Here is a 12,885-nt window from a genome sequence, read left to right as displayed (position 1 = left end):
ATCGTAAAAATCTTATCAATTCCCATCCCTACTTGCAATTCTGAAAATTAAAGTTAGAATTTTGAGAAATAAAGTCAGAATTGCGTGATATAAACTTGCAATTCTGAAAATTAAAGTTAGAATTCTGAGAAATAAAGTCAGAATTGTGAAATATAAACTTGCAATTCTGAGAAATAAAGTCAGAATTTTGAGAAATAAAATCAGAATTGTGAGATATAAATTTGCAGATCTGAAAAAAAATAAAGTCAGAATTGCGAGATATAAACTTGCAATTCTGAGAAATAAAGTCAGAATTCTGATAAATAAAGTCAGAATTGTGAGATATAAACTTCCAATTGCGAGTTGTGAAGTCAGAATTGCGAGATATAGTGACATTTCTGACTTTTTTCTCAGAATTGCATGATATAAACTTACACTTGCAAGAAATAAAGTCAGAATTGCGTGATATAAACTTGCAATTCTGAAAATTAAAGTTAGAATTTTGAGAAATAAAGTCAGAATTGCGTGATATAAACTTGCAATTCTGAAAATTAAAGTTAGAATTCTGAGAAATAAAGTCAGAATTGCGAAATATAAACTTGCAATTCTGAGAAATAAAGTCAGAATTTTGAGAAATAAAGTCAGAATTGCCAGATATAAACTTCCAATTCTGAAATAAAGTCAGAATTGTGAAATATAAACTCGCAATTGCGCCAAGTCAGAACTGCGAGATATAGTGACATTTTGACTTTTTTCTCAGATTTGCATGATATAAACTTACACTTGCAAGAAATAGTCAGAATTCTGAGAAATAAACTTTCAATTGCGAGAAATAAAGTCCGAATTCTGAGAAATAAAGTCAGAATTGTGACATATAAACTTGCAATTGCGAGTTATAAAGTCAGAATTGCGAGATATAGTGACAGTTCTGACATTTTTTTCTCAGAATTGAGAAATAAAATCAGAATTGCGAGATATAAATTTGCAAATCTGAAAAAAAATAAAGTCAGAATAGCGAGATATAAACTTGCAATTCTGAGAAATAAAGTCAGAATTCTGATAAATAAAGTCAGAATTGTGAGATATAAACTTCCAATTGCGAGTTGTAAAGTCAGAATTGCGAGATATAGTGACATTTCTGACTTTTTCTCAGAATTGCATGATATAAACTTACACTTGCAAGAAATAAAGTCAGAATTGCGTGATATAAACTTGCAATTCTGAAAATTAAAGTTAGAATTCTGAGAAATAAAGTCAGAATTGCGAAATATTAACTTGCAATTCTGAGAAATAAAGTCAGAATTTTGAGAAATAAAGTCAGAATTGCCAGATATAAACTTCCAATTCTGAAATAAAGTCAGAATTGTGAAATATAAACTCGCAATTGCGCCAAGTCAGAATTGCGAGATATAGTGACATTTTGACTTTTTTCTCAGATTTGCATGATATAAACTTACACTTGCAGGAAATAGTCAGAATTCTGAGAAATAAACTTTCAATTGCGAGAAATAAAGTCCGAATTCTGAGAAATAAAGTCAGAATTGTGACATATAAACTTGCAATTGCGAGTTATAAAGTCAGAATTGCGAGATATAGTGACAGTTCTGACATTTTTTTCTCAGAATTGAGAAATAAAATCAGAATTGCGAGATATAAATTTGCAGATCTGAAAAAAAATAAAGTCAGAATTGGGAGATATAAACTTGCAATTCTGAGAAATAAAGTCAGAATTCTGATAAATAAAGTCAGAATTGCGAGATATAGTGACATTTCTGACTTTTTTCTCAGAGTTGCATGATATAAACTTAAACTTGCGAGAAATAAAGTCAGAATTGTCAGATATAAACTCGCAATTGCGAGTTATATAGTCAGAATTGCGGGATATATATATTATATATATATTCTGACTTTTTTCTCAGAATTGCGAGATAAAAAGTCAATTACGAGAAATAAAATCAGAATTGTAAGATATAAACTTGCAGATCTAAAACAAAATAGTCAGAATTGTGAAATATAAATTGAGAAATAAAGTCAAAATTGCGAAATAAAAACTCGCTAATCAGACTTTTTTTCGTGCAATTGCAAGTTTATATTTTGCAATTCTTACTTTTTTCTTGCAATTGTGACTTTTTTCTCAGAATTGTGATATAAACTCAATTGCGAGTTATAAAAATATGCGAGAAAAAAGTCAGAATTGCGAGATCTAAACTCGCAATTGCAAGAAAAATAGTCAGAATTGTGAGATAAAAAGTCACAATTACCTTTTTTTTAAAATTCAGTGGCGGAATACAAATCCAATGGCTATAATAAAGTATTTTTTTACAGTTTTACACTGAAAAATTTAGTAATAGAGTTGATTTGAATGATGAATGAATCAAAAGGACATTTTATAACATTAATATAAATAAGAAACTTCACGTAAGTACTTTAATATCATATTTACAACATTTAAATAATATTTTATATTACATACTTTTACAATATGCATATTGTCAAAGTTTATGCATAAATAGCGCCATTTATACAGCATCAACTGACCAACATGCTTTAGAACACATAATAAAAGACATCAATCAAAATGTCATAAATTATATTTAGAATTATTATACAATTATTTCATAATGTTATGTTTAAAAAAATATTTATTTAATAATATGATTTATTATTGCAATTTATTTTTTTATTAATGATCATCTGAGAAGTAAAATGTGCTTAATTGTTATGAAATAAATGTCGCAGTGCAAATTGTTTGATGTTTCTAAAAATAGGTGCTTCATCTTCTTTATGCCACACAGTAATTTTTGTTTTTTTTTGAGTGACATGTGACCTTGTCATGTTTTTGGGTTTCACGAGATTCACCCACACGCTCTCACCAGCACACAAGGCCTGATGTGCCAATGGGCAAAATTACACCATCCCTGGTGTAATAAAAGCACATCATAAACCCACCCATTGTTTCTCTTGCTGTGGCCACAGTTGCATAATGTGCTAAATATACACCTTTCTTTTTTCAAACTAATAGTTTAAAAAGACTGTACACATAAAAACAGGCCTTCTAGCCTCTGGTGGTGGATGTTGTAACTACATTATCTGGAGCAAAAAGCATTTTCTCCATTGGCTGCCATTCAAAATAGCTCTAACAAAACAAATTGATGGCAAAATAAGATACTTTTCAGATATTTTCCTTCAGGTATTATGAATCACACACACACCAGAGCTGGAGCGAGACTGTTTGTGTGTTCACTTTTATAGTTGACACTGATCAGTCTTGCTGAGGAAACCGCACACGTGTGTTTTTGGAGATGTAGAGGCGTGGTGGAGAGCCAGCAGGTCTTTTGTCGGCACCTGGAGCCCATCCAGACGTGTGGTCGTGGGGGTACTGTGCCGAGAAAAGAGAGAAACACATCTGGAGCTCGTGGCAGTTGGCGCCACATAGGGCCTCAGAGAGGAGATGAGAGGGCAGGGCTTCTGAAACATGCTTTTATTAAAGAAACATTCATAAATCATCCCTGATTAATTTAGACAATGCTCTGGTTTTAACTCGCCATTCTTTTACAGAGCAACGGCCTGAATCGATGCCAGACTTTTACAGGAAACCTCATCACAGCCTCACAGGACCTTTATGGCATAATCAGGAATTATGCTCTTGAATGAATACGTCTGATGGCTGAAGTTGGTATATGGGCACTTCTGTTTGATCTTATATAGTCATGGCAGAAAGTGCTAAAAAAGAATATTGTGTAAAAAAAAATCTATAAATTGATATTTGTAAAATAACTGAATATGGCAGAGAAGTTCCCTATTATGATGCTTTTTCCTTTGTGGAACTTGAAAGCCACGGATCACTGCATGCTTTGATTTTATGGAAACAAGCAGCATTAATATTATAACTTTTCATTCTATTTCCAAGGAAGAAATAACATCATGGTTTTGGAACAACAAAAGGTTGACTAAATGTTGACAGAATTTTTTTTATTTTTAGCTGAACTGTTCCTTGAATAATGTTAGCGTCTGCTTTAGTAAATCCAAAATTTTCTGACTGTGCTCCAGGGGGTCATAGCCTCTGCATTGTCCCAAAAGTCGCAGATTCCAATGTGTGTGCCAATTTTCAAGACTTTTTGAGCATGTTAAAGGGATAGTTCACCCAAAAATGAAAATTTGATGTTTATCTGCTTACCCCCAGGGCATCCTAGATGTAGTTGACACAAACAAAGATTTTTAACTCAAACCTTTGCAGTCTGTTAGTCATATGATGGCAGTGGATGGGCATCAAACCTTTGAAAGAAAAAAAAAAAAAGACAAACCAAAATTACACCCTGCGGCTCGTGACGATACATTGATGTCGTATAACACGAAACGATCATTTTTTGCGAGAAACTGAACAGTATTTATATCATTATTTACCTCTGATACAGAGCAATATCCAACTGTCCTGGGCGCATGCTCAGCATCTGGCGTAGTATACACAAATGCCGGAAGCGATCTATCGTGATCTAACGTCACTCATTGTTTACACAGTGCACAGAGATTGTTGATATAGCGCATATTCCAAATGATAATTACTTGCGCTTATCCTGATTGTTCAAACCAATTTAAAGCTAAAAGTTTACGTTTGCTTGGGCGAACTCATCCGGGACTGTTGACTGTTCACCGATTCCCAACTTCTGAGCCTGATCGCTTGAAGTTATGGTTGCTTGCTCTTCAGCTGGATATCAACACACCCATACTCTGCAGCGATCATTTTTCCCCTTCCGGCATTTGCGTATACTACACCAGAGCGCGTACACAGGTAACACACCGGATGCTGAGCACATGCCCAGGACAGTTGAATATTGCTGTGTATTAGAGGTGAATAATGATATAAATACTGTTCAGTTTCTCACAAAAAACGATCATTTCGTGTCTTGGGACATCAATGTATCGTCAAAAGTCACAGGGTGTAATTTGGATTTGTTTGTGCGTGTGTTTTTTTTACTTTCAAAGGTTTGGTGCCCATTCACTGCCATTAAATGACTGACAGACTGCAACGGTTTGAGTGAAAAAATCTTTGTTTGTGTTCTGCTGAAGAAACAAAGTCACCTACATCTTGGATGCCCTGGGGGTAAGCAGATAAAAATCAAATTTTCATTTCTGTGTGAACTATCCTTTAAGTTCCCCCAAAAAGCCCTGAAAAAACAATGTAGCTGCAAGCAGTGATGACGGGCCCAAGCCAACAGCAGCATCACCACCCTGGTGGCATCAGGTTTCCGAAAAATATCTTCTTTGCAGTTTGTAACGTAGCTATCCTTCAATATGAACAGTCTGCAAAGATGTTAATCAAAAAAGTGCATTATACATCTCTCAAAAGAAAGAGTCGACTTACTTATATTTTATAATGTTCTACTTGTTACCGATATACGCCATTGAGTAACATATTAGCATAATCCCACCTGCCTGCGAAATACAAACATTTTGACCTGCCCACAAACACTTCTGCTAGTTAGTGTGTTTGCATCGTGTCGAGAAGACACTGTGTTCTGCACTGTGAAAGCAAGTTTGTTTTGTTTTCTTTACTGAAAGATTAACAAACATCTGTAAGTACGATTGATACCTTGTGTACATATTCAAGTGACTGCTTAAAATATCAAGTTTTTTGTGCAAATATGTGATGTATACCTAATTCAGCTTTAGGTTTCCAGGTAAACCACGATATTAATGTCTTACGGATATAGTTCTGATAATTCACTGTGAATCCACTATTTCCTAATAATGTGTTGATTAATGTAGATTTGTTCTAATTACTTCGTTTAATAATAAAGCATGTAACTTAGACATATTTTGGTTTACAAACTGTTCCTTGAATAATGTTGGTGTCTGCTTTAGTAAATCCAAAATTTTCTGACTGTGTTCCAGGGGGCGCTGTAGAGCCCCTGTGCAACGCCCGGGTCATAGCCTCTGCGTCATCCTAAAGATCGCAGATTCCAATGTGTGTGCCAATTTTCAAGACTTTTTGAGCATCTTAAGCTCCCCAAATAAGCCTTGTATAGTAAAAAAAACAAAAAAACAATATAGCTGCAAGCAGTGATGAAGGGCCCAATCCAACAGAAGCACCGACACCCCGATGGCATCAGGTTTTCGAAAAATATCTTCTTTGCAGTTTGTAACGTAGCTATCCTTCAATGTGAACCGTCTACAAAGATGTTAATCAAAAAAGTGCATTATACATCTCTCAAAAGAAAGAGTCGACTTAGAATCTCCTCAACGAGTCGTCATATTTTCTAATCTTCTGCCTGTTACCAATATACGTCACTGAGTAACTCATTAGCATAATCCCTGCCTGCCTGCGAAATACAGTTTAACCTGCCCACAAACACTTCTGCTAGTTAGTGTGTTTGCATCATGTCGAGAAGACACTGTGTTCTGCATTGTGAAAGCAAGTTTGTTTTGTTTTCATTGCCAAAAGATGATGATGTGAAGAATCAGTGGTTAAAAATATTTTTTTCCACGATACCATAGCAATACGATTCAAACCTTTTGTTTTGTGCTCGTCATTTTACCAAGGACTGCTTCTCTAATCTTGGCTTTTATCTTCTTTGGCTTGTAATCTTCTTTATTTGGACTAACAAACATCTGTATGTTTGATATGTTATGTGTATATTCAAGTGACTGCTTAAAATATCACTTTTTAGTGGTAATATGTGATGTATACCTAGTGCAGCTTTAGGTTTTCAGGTAAATCACGATATTAGTGTCTTACTGAAATAGTTCTGATAATTCGCTGTGAGCCCACTATTTCCTAATAATGTGTAGATTAATGTAGACTCATTCTAATTACTTTGTTTAATAATGAAGAATGTAACTTTGGTTTACAAAATATCGTTTAGTTTTTATGTTGTTTCATCAGTCTCATTAGTACTCAGCTAATGTATCCACCATTATTTTTTTGTTATGTGTTTACAGTTTAACAACTTAAACTAGCTGTGGGCACGTTTAGCTTGCATAAGTGTTAAACAAAATGTTTTAATGTCATTATTTTAAGAATGGATTGGAGCATCATATGATTGTTTTATGTAAAGGTGCTCAGGGTTGCCAAACACTAGCCTACTAAAAAAATTGTGTTCTGGGGTGTTAAATATACGCTTTTTGTCAGGGTTCCCCTGGTAAATTCACATTCCAGGGGCTAATTATGACATTTTCAACCTGTAGACATCAAAAACAACCGTGGACTTGGCAACACAGATGGTAGCACTCATTAACTTGCTAAAGTACTCCTCTCTGTGCCAATCACAACAGGCTTGGCCAGCTGACCAATCAGCAGAGTAGGCTAGCTGGTTCGAACAAACCGTTTTGAAATCATTGATAAATAACTCAAATTACAAAGTTTTCTGACCTTAGATGCATTCAAACCTGTTGTAGGGGATTCCAACACAATATTAGGACACTTTCAAAAAACATGTCACCTGCTCTTTAAGGGTTACCATTAAAAATATCTTGATTTGTTTTGTTGTTTTGTGTTATTTTGAGGCCCTCTTGGAGGATTTAGTCCACTGGTTGAGAACCAATGATTTAAAGCAGGGGTGCCTAAACTCAGTCCTGGAGGGCTGGTGTCCTGCAGAGTTTAGCTCCAACTTGCCCTAACTCACCTGCTGGGAAGTTTCTAGTATGCCTAGTAAGACCTTGATTAGCTGGTTCAGGTGTGTTTAATTGGGGTTGGAGCTAAACTATGCAGGACAGCGGCCCTCCAGGACCAAGTTTGGGCAGCCCTGATTTAAAGTGTTATTCTGGCTGTATTACATGCATCACAAAAATATTTCCAAATATCTCTCAGATGTTGTGAGGTGCTCTCCCTGCCCTAACCAACTTGACCAAGATGTTCTACCCATTCAAAACAGGTCCAGCAGCTGAACGACCAGCTAGAAACCATGCAGCTCCCATCCAAAGCTAGCAGTCAGATCTTGGACGAATTTCAGCAATCTGTCTCCTGACTTGAGGAAATGAAGTCCACCACTTCGGATATCCTGAATTTGACACATGTCTGTATATGCGGCCGTGAATGTTGACGTAGCGTGGCATGTGTGTTTTCAGCTGTCCTCCACACCCCCGTCAGCAGAGCTGCTTCCTGTGTGGAGGGCGAGGGGGGCTGCCAGTGTTTATGCCCTGCCGAGGCTGCGGTGTATTTGTTTGCTCCAGGATCCCGCAGAGCATTCGCTCACTCCTCGAACAATAAACATTGGTGATTGCTGACGAAGGCCCTGGTCCTGGCTTCTCCGAACTCCGGTGATTTAGAGGTGCCCGGTGGTCTACCGATGTATCCCTGCCCATGGCACAGAGACCGTAAGTGTAAATACTCTCAGTTTGGACCTTGTATACACACATTGTAACATCAAACTGTATGTGGACGGAGTTTGCTTTGTGTCGGGTGATCAGAGGCGCCGTTATGCCCCGTTTGCATGCAAATGAATCATACGAGGCACCCCACAGTGGAGAAAACACCCACATAGAGGGTTTATTTGATCATTGCGTCTTAGTATTTTGAAACAGGATGTTCTATCATGTACAGTGTGTTTATATATTGTGTATATTTATGTTATGTTGCTTTCAGACTGCATTAATAGAGTATCTCAAATGTTTATCCTAGATAAATAAATCTTAATGTCTCAAATCAAAGGGATAGGTCACCCAAAAATGAAAATTACCCCATGATTTACTCATCCTCAAGCCATCCTAGATGTATATGACTTTCTTCTTTCAGACGAATACAATCAGAGTTATATTAAAAAGTGTCTTTGCTCCTCCAAGCGTTATAATGGCAGTAAATGGCTGTTGAGATTTTGAAACCCAAAAAAGTGTATCCATCCATCATAAAAAGTGCTCCACACAGCTTCAGGAGGTTAATGAAGGCCTTCTGAAGTGAATCGATCTATTTGTGTGAGAAAAATATCCATATTTTAAAATGTATAACCCGTAATATACCCCCTACACTCATAAAGGTGCTTCACAATGCCATAGAAGAACCTTTCTTGTCTAAATGGTTCCATAAAGAACCTTAAACATCTGAAAGAACAAAGGTTCTTTGTGGCGAAAGAATGTTCTTCAGATTATAAAGAAAGAGATGTTTTTTTTTAAAGAACCTTTGACTGAATGGTTCTTTGTGGAACCAAAAATGGTTCTTCTATGGCACCGCTTGAAGAACCTTTTAAAGCACCTTTATTTTTAAGAGTCATCTGTTGGAACGCCACTCTCTCATAAACACGTGTCCGACCATTAGCAGAAGTTTTAAATATGGATTTTTACACAAATGCATCCATTAGGCTTTTATTAACCCCCTGGAGTCATGTGGAGTACTTTTTATGATGGATGGATGCACTTTTTGGGGGCTTCAAAATCTCAACAGCCATTCACTGCCATTATAAAGCTTCGAAGAGCCAGGACATTTCTTAATGTAACTCTGATTGTATTTGTCTGAGAAAAGAAAGTCTTATTCACCTAGGATGGCTTGAGGATGAGTAAGTCATGGGGTGATTTTCATTTTTGGGTGAACTTTTCCTTTAAGACAGATTTGCAGAAATGCAATCAAAATTCAGAATCATCTTCCTAGACAAAATTATCCAACCTGCTATAAAAAAATGAAAATTCTGTCATCAATTTCTCATCATGTGTAACTTTCTTTTTGCAGAACACAAAAGAAGTTCTGAAGAAGAATGATGAAAACCAAACCATTTCAGCTCCCATTGACTTACAATACAATGGAAGTCAGCGGGAACGAAAACGGTTTGATCACTTGATCACAAGAAAACTTGCTCAGAAGACAGAAACGCATACAGGGTTGGAACGGCATGAGGGTGAGTAAATTATGACAGATATTTAGTTTTTGAGAAAACAATCTATTTAAATCACAGCTGAGAACTTCATTAGGTGTTCTGAGAAACCTTTTAATAATAACATTTCCCTCTGGGGATTTTCAGAATGTGTCAGTAATGCTTTCTTTTACTTCAACTAATCGAAACTGTCACTTATTTAGCTTAAATCATGCTGCAAACCATGTTTTGTAAGGTTTTCTTGAACTAATCCACTCTTCTCTGACAGATCTTTCAGTGGTTGAACTCATGTGGAGTGCACAGCAGCCTCAGTATGTGACTGATGGCACTCGCCACGAAATGAGGCAAGGTTAAAAATACGGAAATGTGGACAGCTCCTCGGCAAGCGGCCTGCCCGCCAGCTGCTCTCTCAACCCATCAGCGTCTCCAAACCTCAGCCCCAGACCCCACCACAAACTCCAGCATCAAACCAGAGACACTCCCCGACCGGCCAGTGTTATTCACAACAACGTTTCCAGGCATCTCAGCATCAAAAATGGCCGAAAGCAAAATACAGGGGTACGTTACAGCAGTCAGTCCTCACAGCACAAGAAGCTCCTGTACTGCTAGAAGACAAAGAACAGGTACTCAAGAAGGACATAAATCATATCTTTAGGTAGTCAAAACCATAATGGACTAGTCTGGTCTAATTTTCTTGTTTCATGGATTATTAGATTGACCCGGATTCACAGACAAGGCTCAAGCCTATAGACTAAAATGCTTAAGCTGTTTTAACCAAAGGAAACATACACTGACCTATTTTAAAACATGTCAGTGCCTTTGTTTTGTTTCTAGATGCACATTAGTATTGTTAATTTCTAAAATACGTTTATAAAAGATACTTAAATGTTCTAATTGAACTATGGCCTAAGCCCTGTCTAGACCAAATGTAATCCTGGACCACAAAACCAGTCATAATGGTCGCCTTTAAAGTTGTCCAGCCATGCATATTACTAATTAAATTAAGTTTTAATATATTTACGGTAGGAGATTTATAAAATATCTTCATAGAACATGATCTTTACTTAATATCCTAATGATTTGGCATTATACAGTTTATAGAAATCAGGATCATGAAACATCAAAGTGCTTATTAGAAACAGTTATTTAATTTTGTTTTTTTTAATTCTTTAGTTTGGGGACCAATTCTTATTAGCAAGCTATTAACTACAAATTTTGCCTCAATAAACTCCTAATTTGATGCTTATTTCTAGGTATTTGTTAGGTTTAGGTATGAGGTAGAATTAAGGGATCTAAAATATGGTTATGCAGTATAAAACATTAATATGTGCTTTAAGTACTAATAAATAGCCAATATGCTAGCAATATGCATATGCAACTAGTTAATAGTAAGAATTGGTCCTTAAACTAAAGTGTTGCTGTAATTTTATTATATTAGTTTCTCATTCGTTTTTATTAATTCGTTTTTAATTAAGTATTTTCCAGTTTTAATTTTATTTATTTTTTAAATATGTAGTTTTTATTAATTTGATTTCAATTTAGGTTTAGTTATTTTAACCTGAATTAACTGAATTTATTATTTTTTTTAGATATTTTATTTCAGTTAATGTTTAAGCAATTAAAATGTTTCTTTTATGGATTTAGTTTTAGTTAACTAATATAGTCAAAAATATCAACCTTTATGATCAGTTTACTATGCAAAACCATAGTAACATTATTAGATTGTCTTCTAATGACAAAAATTAAAAAAATAAATATATAAAAATGTATATATATTAATATACACTACCAGCCAAACGTTTTTGAACAGTAAGATTTGTAATGATTTTTAATGTTTAAAGAAGTCTCTTTTGCTCACCAAGCCTGCATTTATTTGATCCAAATTACAGCAAAAACAGGATAATTTTGAAATATTTTTACTATTTAAAAGAACTGTTTTCTATTTAAATATATTTTAAATTGTAATTTATTTCTGTGATTTCAAAGCTAAATTTTTAGCATTGTTACTCCAGTCACATGATCCTTCAGAAATCATTCTAATATTCTGATTTGCTGCTCAAAAAACATTTATTATTATTACTATTATGTTGAAGAGTAGAATTTTCAGGTTTCTTTGATGAATAGGAAGTTTAGAAAAACAGCATTTATCTGAAATAGAAATCTTTTGTAAAATTCTAAATGTCTTTATCATCACCTTTGATCAATTTAAAGCAACCTTGCTAAATAAACGTATCAATTATACTGACTCCAAGCTTTCGAATGGTATAGTGTATAATGTTAACAAAAGCTTATTTCTGATAAATGCTGATCTTCAGATCTTTCTATTCATCAAAGAATCCTGAAACTAATGTTCTCAACTGTTTTAAATATTGATAATAATGATAAATGTTTCTTGAGCACCAAATCAGCACAACAAAACTTAAGCAAGTCTTTTAATAATTCATTATGTCAAACAGAATTAAAAAAAAAGTACAGAGAGACTACAGACAAAATGATAGCTTTTATTTTCATTTATTGATTAGTTAATTTATTTTTCTATCAATTAATCAGTATATGTGCATTTGCTAACAAGCAGAACTTGAAAGCACAGGGGTTTGTCTGATTTTCCAGTTACAGTATAATAAAAACATCTTAAAACAGATAAATTTACTAGCGTGGCAACACTATTTGAGATATTAAGATTTCCGTGTATATATGTGTGTATATATTTATATGTGGATCTTTTCCACTTATTTGAAGTATAAACTAGTTAAAAACGAGTGGAACAATTATGCAACAAAGCAACACTTAAAATACGTTCTGGACAGCAAGCTAATTAAAAACGTACTGAAACCGAGAAATCATTTATTTTGCAGGGAACCTGATGGTGTTTATATTGAATCGTTTATTTTTAGCCTCCTGTGAATCTCACAGCATGACTAAATGCAAGGTCATAGAAAGAACTGGGCAACCGAACCCCTAGACAGCACAAAGCCACACTTTGGCCACGGTCAGAAAGTACCAAAACAGGCCGAACCGTGTCTCGCCTGTGCTGAATTCACAACGCGACCGCAGACCTAGGTATTCGCTCGCCCTTTGTTCTTTAAGGTCCTGGTTTCATTTGTTGGTG

The sequence above is a fragment of the Garra rufa genome, chromosome 23, assembly GCF_049309525.1.
Source record: "Garra rufa chromosome 23, GarRuf1.0, whole genome shotgun sequence".
Lineage (NCBI taxonomy): Eukaryota > Metazoa > Chordata > Actinopteri > Cypriniformes > Cyprinidae > Garra > Garra rufa.
Note: the sequence above shows the minus strand (reverse complement) of the source record.